Source organism: Crocuta crocuta, unplaced genomic scaffold (genome assembly GCF_008692635.1).
Source record: "Crocuta crocuta isolate KB4526 unplaced genomic scaffold, BGI_CrCroc_1.0 scaffold176, whole genome shotgun sequence".
Lineage (NCBI taxonomy): Eukaryota > Metazoa > Chordata > Mammalia > Carnivora > Hyaenidae > Crocuta > Crocuta crocuta.
In genome coordinates, this window is record NW_027531905.1 from 3,984,442 (window position 1) to 3,994,531 (window position 10,090).

The following is a 10,090-nucleotide window of genomic DNA, read 5'->3' on the forward strand; positions in this document are numbered from 1 at the left end:
ACATCCAATTTTGACTTAAGTCATGATCTCATGGTTTGTGAATTTGAGCCCCACATGGGGCTCTGTGCTGACAGCTCAGAGCCTGAAGCCTGCTTCAGATTCTGTGTCTCCTTCTCTCTCTGTCCTTCCCCTGCTCACACTCTGTCTCTCTCTCCCTCAAAATAAATAAACGTTTTAAAAAATTTTTAAAAATAGTTGAAGCAATGAGACAGCAATGATTATGCCACCTACATTGGCCTTTAAAGTTCAAGTGCCACATGCAAGGGTATAGATAGTCTCTCAGGTGTGTTATGGTTCCCATTAACAGATGGAAAACTGAACTTGTAAAGGTATCTGTCCCACTAAAGGGTCCAGAAGTCACTCAATATAGACAGAAAAAAATACAATTTTAGGACCGTACCTTTTAATATGCACCATCATGCCAAGTATAGAGGTGACAAGTGTGTTTGTATACAATGTGATTAGCCTCTGAGGAGCAGGGATCCATGACATTATTCATTTATTCATTCATTCCATGCTCATTGAGGACTCATTATAGCCCAGCGATTGCTCCAGGCAGTGGGGTATAAAGTCTCTAAGTTCACAGAGCTTCTGTTCTGGTGGCTAGAGACAACAACAACAACAACAAAAAATAAATCAAAATGAAATATCAGGTAGACATAAATGCTGTGAGGCAAAACACACACACACACACACACACACACACATACACACACAGGAACAGAGCTAGGAAATGCTGAGCATGTCCACAGGGTCTTGCTTTCTGTAGCGTGGTCAAAGAAAGCCTCCATGAGAAGGTGGCATTTGAGCAGGTATCTGAAGGAAGTTAGGGTTAAGTAGGAGTTGTTAAAGTATGATTTTCAAGCAGTCAAAAAGCAACTCTTACATAAAGAGAAGCTGAATATATGTCAAAGATATATTCTACTCAGTACTCAGTAAAGGATCAGTAAACTGCCAAGACTGGTTCAAAGGGCATTCAAAAATCTGGCATTTACAGGGAGTTTAATTCTTAGTTGAGCACTAAGAAAGAATGTTAGATTGGAGACAGAAGTGGTTAATAGCCTACTATATTCTGTATAAACTATATTCTTTGAGGTTATCTTTCTAACAGACAGAAATCGGTCCCTCCTGGAAAAAATCTATAAATTAACAAACGAGTAACTTCACTACATCTAGGACTTTTAATCCAGAGTAAACAGTGAGTAAAATAAAGTACATTCTTGTGGGAGCCTATTAAACAATGTATCCATGGCACATTGAAAGGACATATTGCTCACCTTTTTATTTATTTTCAGGCTTTGCCTTCTCCTCCACCTCCTTCTTGTAACAACGCCATGCAGATAGCTGAAGAAAGAGCATTGCAGGCAGAGACAATCAGCCTGTTTCCCTCACTCAGGGAGGATTCCCCCCCACCCCCCGACACAGATTCACACATTCACCTGGACCTTTTTATCAATATTGGAGTAGGTAAATAGCTGGGGGCAATCTGGAGAGGCTGGAAGATTTATATTAGAAAGAGAGCCGGAACTGAAGTTGGGAGTTGAGAGTGGGGGGATTTTCAGAAATTAGGGAGTGAAGAGTATGAGAAGTGGTGCATAAGGGGTGAATGGATTTGTGCAACATTTTGCTACTTTTCTTGGGCATGGAAACATAGTTTGCTGCCCCAACCCCACCTTTGCCTGTTTCCTGAGAGACTGAGCAAAGATACGAATTAGTTCTAATTACTTTCGGTTTGTTTGTTGGACTGGGTTCAATAGGAGATGGGACCAGGTCGCTTCCTGGCTTCCCATCTGTCTGGCACAACTTTGTTCTGTCTCTGAAACGATCATGGGCATTAGGGTGTTTCTGCATGGAAACATTGTTACTGGAAGCTGAGCAGGAAGGGAAATGAGAATGCTTTTCAAGTCTGGAAGGTTAGAGAAGTGCACCCCCTCCAGGAAAGATGCTTGTAGTTGCCCCTCTTCCTGTACGTTATCCACCCTTCCCTTCACTGCTCCCACCCTTTAGCCACCTCCCTAGCTGAGGTTTTCCGAGACTTACTGTGGGCTCTGCCCCCCCGCCCCCGTACTTGCCCTTCTGCCCCTATCTCCTGCCTTTCTCCACATGCTGCAGGCTGAAACTTAATCTCTGTTTTCCAAAATACCCCTTTTTCCCACTCGTCACGCTCCATACAAACCCGCATGCATGTCCTCATGGTAGCTTAACTTCCACCCAAGGAACCCAGTGTCTCCAAACTCTTCACTTGGTCAACTGTGCAATGATACCATAATAACAGAGGCCCTTCAGCATAAGGAGAGGTATGGATGTAGGGGGTGAATTTTTTGGATGATATTTATAGTCTCTCTGGGATATCCAAAGAGAAGTGTTCAGTAGAGAATTTTCACTTTCTCCCATCCCACTCTTTCACTGACCGATGCAGACAGACAGTGAGGGTTTCAGGTACCAGACAGGAATCTGATGGAAGAGGAAAATGGTGGCATTGATGGATAGCCTGTACCCCCTGCCCTCCCCCCACCACCAAGAAGGATAATATGTGGAAAGAGGTGGATGAGGCAGTTGGGGAGAAAAGAAATGAGTTTGTAACCCCAGCCCCTCTGCTTTTAGAAAGAGGCTTTTGCTCCCAGACACTTTCTTCACATTGCCTCAAAGTCTACTAATTAGATTCATCTGGGTTAATATTCAAATATCCCGAAATGATTAAGGAGACCACCATTCCTTCATTCCTTCCTTTAAGTTGGTTCAGTAGACACTTGTTTACTTCCCTGTTTTACTGAAGTTTATGAGAGGGTGGGAACAGAATCACACTTTCAGAGTCCTAAATTAAAAGGGCAAATGCAAAGGTGGATGGGGTAAACAGTCATTGAATAGGAAAGGATAATGACCACTTTGTTCTGGTCTCAACTGAGAGTCATGATGTTAGGGAAGTCCAGGCCAGTGATGTGAGTCCTGTCCTTAATGGAGAAAATAAAAGAAAACTCCTTGAGGTCATATAGGTCATAAGGGCGAACTGCCCAAACTGCCCAGGCCAGGTGTACCCCATACCCACTTCCTTTCCCTATCTCCGGGTAGCGATGACCCCAAGTCACTCTACCCCTATCCAATCAGCTTTAAACACCTCTGCCGGTATGGGTGGGCTTCTTTTAACTTTATAAGCAAATGACCACCTTTGTTCGGGGCTCAGACCTCTGGAGAATGATCTCCTCTGAGCCCACGGGCGTAAAATAAACCTCCTCCCTTCCAAGATCTCCGAGTGCCGCTTGGTTCTTCTGCCAGTGATCCAGACCAGATTTCCACAACATCCTCAGGCGGCATCTCCATGGGGGATGTTCCAGACTTGGTTTTCTCTTACTGTGGAGTACCAGGCTACCAGCTCCAAATTAGTCCTAGATTTTGGTGAAAGCAATGCAAATGTCCATGTATGTCCTCCTATTTATCCTGTGGGATGTTTTCAAATTTCATCCAGCTTAGAGTGGCACCAAGAAGCATTCTGTTCTCTCTCTCGTCTTCAAGGTCAAGAATTTGATTCCTGGTTGCTGAGAAAGGCCAGACTTCTCCTAGAAGGAAATATTTTTGTTAGAGAAGTCTGTGTCAGATTATTTCGTCTGTTAACAGCAGAACCAGAAGATAATGAGGACTATTTGACAGAGACTAGCATTGACAAATGGTACACATTTTTGAACTCATTTCAAAGTACAAACTCTTATTTCATTTCGTTTTCTAAGGCTCTGAATAACTTATAGACAATTTAATTGCCTGTATTTGGAATAGGGAATTCCTAAAATGCTGAGTATAATATTTGGATTTAAAGAAAAAGACACCATAATAGAGGCCATTGTTCAAGTAAGTAGAGACAGGTTCATGTATTTCAAATCTTGGATAAAATATAAAGAAGATCATTGAGCTCTAATTTGAAAGAATTCCACTGACAGACTCAGAAAGCAGTCCACTGTGAGAATATGAGACAGAATTATAATATTTACTGGACAGTTGTTTGCTAAGAAGCATTTATTTTATATCACTTTTTAACAAGACTCAACTGTCAAATTGTTTAAAATTCCATTGGAAAAATTTGGACTATCACAAAAGTGTTTACTCTTTTATCCTAACGTCTATATTGGATTACTCATGGAAGACAATGGAAAGAATCTGAGAAATGCTGGTTTTAACAGCAACTTACACTGCATTTCAGAAATATTGTAGACTATGTAAACGAAAGCAACTTTGGGGTATGTATTAGTATAGCCGTGACACTATTGGTGTGATGTGGGGCACAGAGAAATGAAAAATTCCAGCACTATGAGCAGAGATTATCCTTTGGAAGATGACAGTACAAGTGAAACATGCTTCCCATGTAACGACCGTGCTTGCATACGAAAAAAAGGAATCATCTTTATCTTGCTTTGCTAAATACCATTGTTAGCTCCAGCAGCTATGATTCCGAGTCTGTGCAATAATACATGACCTTTTATAGTCATTCTGGAGCTATGGAATTATCATCTATGAAGACACTGTAATCGTACGCACCTGAGATCACTCACTGAATATACTTCCGTGAAAAACATGTTTAGAACAAAGCTGAACTTTTTCTTGGTATTAAAATCACTTTGGGTTCTCCATTCTCATACTAGATAGGTCCTTCCATTTTTTTTTCCTGTAATGTCTGAGTTCCAGGGACATAGATAACTTATGATGATGCAGCAGGTCTTAGCTGCATGAAGATCACCTGAAGGGCTGGTAGAAGCAGATTGCGGGGTCCCCACCCCCAGAGTTTCTGAGACAGTGTACCTGAAATGGGGCAGAGAATGCATTTCTAACACATGATGTTGATGCTGCTTTCCTGGGAACTGCACTTTGAGAACCGCTGCATTAAATGACTCTAGGTAGGGAGTGCTAAAAGCAAGTTTAGGTTAAAAAACTTATGTGTGGGTCAGGCTGGTCTTGTGCAAAATGAAAAAAGGAAAAAGCCTAAGCTTCCCTCTAAAGGCTCAGCTCTTTATGGCCCCTTCCTCCAAACAGAGCCCTCTGCCTCCTGGTTTCCACTCTCTCTTTCCGACTTCCAGTTCTCAAAACTACTCACAGATCTTGCTATCTTAATTGACCCTAAAATGTTCATTAACCAAAGCAGTTATTCCTCTCAGGGACCTTTGCATTTTGACATGGACCAAAAATTCAGACCTGATGAATGAAATCTGAACAACAAAAGGCGTTCATTTTAAATGGGAAAAACATTTCCACTCCCTCACCTACATTATACTACAGGGATCTAAAAGTCAAATCTCTTTGTGTTACTTTCATGTTCAAAGTCTTCAGTGACTATCCTTCTCCCACAGGCAACTTTTAAAGACTTAGCAAGCCTTCCAGGCTTTTCGATATACGCCACTGCCTACCTCCTCCATCTCCTCAGCCACGTTTCCCTCCTTCCAGCTGGTATTCAACAGTACTGAACTATTTCACATTCTCTGTTCTCAGGATCAGCTACATTATTTGGGGGGCCCAGTGAAAGAAGAAGATGCAGGGCCTTGTGATCAAGATGTATTAAAGAATTTCAAGACAGCACCCACAGAGCGCTCGCCCAAGACCAAAGGCTTCTGAGCATGGAGCCCTGTGTGGTTGCAGGTCCCACACCCATGAGAATGTATAGCCCTGACTATTCCGGAGAAAATAATCTCTAAGTCCCTTGGCGCTTGGGGTATTACCAAGAAACCAGTCAGGGTGTGTCATTTCCTTTTGCTCTGAGTTGGTATCTTTAGATTTGTTGAACTTCAAAGGCAGGCAAGCACTTGAGCTTTGTTCAAATGAACAAATGAACCATGCCTTTGTTCATTTTCTAGGAAAATTCTTAGGAGGCAGAGGGTATGAGGTACTACTTTGACCCTGGCACCACTTGCCCTCCTCACAGCACTGTCATAGCCTCTCCCTCTTTTGCATCTTTGCAAGGTACTATTCCTGTCTCCTGAAATGCCATTCCCTGTTTCTTGCCTGATTAACTCGCTATCAAGCATCCTCAGGGGCTCAGCTGAGGTTCCTCTTCTGTTGGAAGGCCTTTCCCAAACTCCAGAGCACCTGGGTGCACAGTACACTCTGCCCTTTAGCGGTTAGCTTGCTGGATTTTCATCTTGTTCGCATGAACATCGTATTTGCTAATCCCCAAGCTATTTCAAAGCATCGACGGTGTCTTCATCTTTGTGTCTGCAGAATCTAGCATGACATCGGATTGGAGAAAGGGCTTCAAAATGCTCATAACATGAAAGAACAGGAGGTTTTAACATGCACACTAACGTTTTTCACTAATTCAAAAACAGCTTCGGGGCACCTGGGTGGCTCAGTCGGTTAAGCCTCCGACTTCAGCTCAGGTCATGATCTCACGGTTCGTGGGTTCAAACCAGCTCTCTGCTGACAGCTATCTCAGAGCCTGGNTGACACTCAGAATTCTTCCAGAACTCTTCGGTGAGGTTGTCAATTGTCTTCTAGTTACCGCCAAAGGAGGAGGCTCGGCGGCAAGAACTGAACTCCTCAGTCTTTGGAACCGAAATCTGAGTGGATGTGACCCTCCCCAAGGACGTGTTCAGTGCCACTCAGTGGAGGCATCTAACACAGGAGAGGGTCTGAGAGAGTCATCAAGAATGCCTTTCCTGGACCGGCTTCATATGGGAACTTTTAATCTTAATTCAAATATCAGAGACTGTTTGAGGTCTACAGTCAGCTTTCCGGGGCTGATGATCTAGTTTGTGGTTGATGTAAGTTATTTGTGTCTCCTCCTTCTTCGTGACTTCTGACTACTCACTGTCGTTCTATCCCGAGTGGGTGGCTAAATACCTTACGAGCTGAAATTCAAACCAATAAAGTCTGCTTTTTGTAAATTTATGGTTTATCTATGAATTTCATGTACCCAAGCTATCTTCATCCCTGGTTGATTCAAAATTTGAGCATTGGCAGGATATCATATTTACTTAGGTATTTTTCTCCACCTTGTGGGAATATACTATTCTGGGCTTCTGGGCACATTTTGAGAGACAATCCAGGAAACTTTTTTTTTTTTTAATATAATCGTTTTAGTTGTTTTTTAGCCATTGGTATATACTTTGTCCTTGCAGACAGTCTGGGATTGAAGCGGCATCTGGTTTGTTTTTCTTCCGGCTAGGCCAGGGAGAAAAGAGAGCTAGTTGTTCCTGACTTTCTCTGTAGACTTCTGCTGCTTTCTCGCTTTCCCTTCCATCTCTTGTGATGCTGGTAGGCTTTTACTCCCTCGAGGTGTCTCCAGGCCTTGGACATCACTAATGGGCTGGGACAAAGGGTGGCCAGGTTCAGACAAGGTTAGATTCCTCTTCAGCAGACACTGAAGCCTGAATCCTTGTGCTGACAGACACAGTAGCCCAGCTGTTCCCAAAGCAAATCCTGGGCTGCCTAAACCACACCACTCCTAATGGCGTGTCAGGGAGCACAGGAGAAAGTCCTGACTGGCCCAGAAGAGTGTCTAAATAGTAAAGCAACTTTATCTCTCTGATGTTAATGGTTCTGTTTGCTTGGATACTTAATTCATTTAGGAGCCTTACAAGTTGCTTTTATAGAGTTAGAATCTGGACTCTCAGGGTTGGGAGGGAATTCAACAGGTTGTATAGCTTGTCCCTTCCAACACCTGAGTCCCTCTCTGCCACTGCCATGCCCAGGGTTTGTTATTATCTATGCTTAAACGCCACCAAGGAAGGGGAATTTACTGCTTGCCCAAGGTCACCCATTTTATCCCTGAGTAGCTCTTTCAGATTTAAATAAAATTGTTTTTGAATTCTCATGCCTTATGAGGTAAGCCATTCAGCATCTCTTTCAAACTCTTCGTTAATCTTTGACATGTGGGCAGGACGTTGTTTATAACTGTCCTGGCCACCTCCGGCTGAGGCCTCATCACTCCATGTATGGAGTTCTCTCTTTGCGATGCCCATTCTCTGTCCCACGGCCGCCTCTTCCTCCACACAAAGCAGTGCTCTGTTTCCTTCCACGTGAGCCTGTCTCAAATACAAGGCTGTGCAAGTGCGTGTGACATACTTTTACAGGACAATCCAGGCAAATGGTGGAGTTAATGGGTGCAGCGACCAATCAGCTTGTGACTAAGTCGTGCACACTTCGAGTCCTCAAAGCCTCTCAAGGCCTCACTCCCTGGCCACATTTCCCTGTAGCTTCCCCCTCCCACCTTGTGCTTGGCTCCGTTTTCTTTTAACTCCTCCCCTCTTCTGTCAAATTCCTGGCTTGCGTCCCAAATTCTAGTTGACTTCCTCTATAGAGAAATTTGGTTTTGCCTTTATCTTGTAGACCTTGACCTTGGGATCTCATGGCCCACATCCAGGGCAGTTTACCAGTGTGTTTCCCCAAAGACAGTCCACTCCCTAAAAGCCTTGTGCCAGAGGTTACCCTGTCCCCATGTGGTTACACAAAGTCCAGGTCTGACTCCCTGTCGGTTCTACCCAGTTCCAACCTGCCGTCTCTTGGCTGGCTTCTGACTCTGGAGTCATTGCTGTGGACAGAAAGAACACAGGCTTTGGAATTCGGCCAGAGTCCGAATCCCAGATCTACTATCCATCAGTCGTGTGACTTCATAGGGCTAACTTCTTGAGACCATCTTTCTCAGCTAAGAAATGGTGATTATACCATCTAAAGGATTTGTGTGAAAATTTGCTTAGATACTACACAGCATCTGGCACAGTAGACACTCAACAATTTTTATGTATTTTAATTAAAATAAAATAAGATGGAGACCTGCCTTAAACATCTATCTCCCGAGCAGACAGAACCATTTATGCCGAGTAAGCAAAACTAAATGTAGTCTATTTTATAAGCATACATGAAACTTACCTTAGGTTATTTCTTGTAAATGCCACTGATAATCATAAAACAAATTTAAAGCATTCTCCTAAAATGGTATAAGAAAAGCACTTTTATCCAATCGTCTGCCAGCCATCTGGAAACCCCCACTGTAATAACTAATCAGTGAAACGCTCCCACTCCCCCCCATAATAACCATCAGTATACAGGTTAGGCAACTTCCTCGTTGTCACCTCATAAGTCATCCCATGACATCACGCCTCTGAGCTTCACACCAGTTTTGGGTCTCAGGTGCCACTGACAGTGACTTTTTTTTCTCATTCAGTAAAATATTCATATCAAGGAAAGCTCTCCAAATTTTCTTTTAACCCTTTCCTTCTCCCCCAGCCTCAAAGCTGGTGCGGATGAACCCTCCCCAGCCTGGTTGGATTCCCGCTTGTTTTGAGCTCTGACCAGTCCCTCCTTGCTCTCTTGGCTTTCCTGGCATTTCATCTGGTCCCTGCTTTCATCCCCAGCTTCGACTTTCATGACTCAGTCACTCCCCCTCGTATGCGGAAGGGGAAGAAATGTCTCCTTCTGTTGCTCCCTTTGTCTGCCATCATGATTCTGACTTACCTGGAAACAGCTTCAGAGATGATTAAGTTATGGCTCACAGATATAACTGAGCTGTTTCCAAATTTCCAAATGGCATCAGAAGCACTGAGATCACCATGAATATGCATCATCTCCTTGTCAGAGAGGACTCAAGAAACGCTGATGATCATATTTCCTTTTTGGGATCTCCTAAGTCAGGACCTCCATAGCCTTGGGAGTAAAAAAAAAAAAAAAAGAGAGAGAGAGAGATGCCATGATAGCTCTCACAACCCAAACCTCACTAACACACAATATTTAAAAATGTTAAATAAGCACATAAAATATCTTGCAACATAATCTCTGTTCTGGTGCCAAAAAACTTTGTTTTCAATATATAAAACTCTAAACATAAGCCCTTACGGGTAAAATGCTAGTAATGAAAGTGATACTAGGTGAAGATGACCATTTTTTATGAAATACTATGAAATACTTATTGACCTACCATTTAAGTTATCTGAACCTCAAAACTAACTCAGCCTCTGACGTGATGGGACTTGAGGATGTAGGTTAACAGAGGATGTGCCCTCACCCCCTCAGCCAGACAGGTGCTCCAGAATGCACATTTCATTCAGATTTGGCTGTTCCTTTGGTGTGGGGAAAGAGCTGCATAATTTCAGAGCATTTCCATTTCAGAGAGGAATTC

General features: G+C 43.2%; 1 long non-coding RNA gene across 1 annotated transcript; it reads right to left on the reverse strand.

The window, feature by feature from the left end:
• Window positions 1–406: 406 nt before the first annotated feature.
• LOC144240266 (uncharacterized) lies at window positions 407–9,612 on the reverse strand. The gene is made up of 5 exons (XR_013337660.1): window positions 9,430–9,612; window positions 8,845–8,902; window positions 3,165–3,554; window positions 1,278–1,344; window positions 407–603 (listed from the first exon to the last, which is right to left on the reverse strand). It is a non-coding gene; the product is annotated as an uncharacterized LOC144240266 (long non-coding RNA).
• Between the last annotated feature and the right edge of the window lie 478 nt (window positions 9,613–10,090).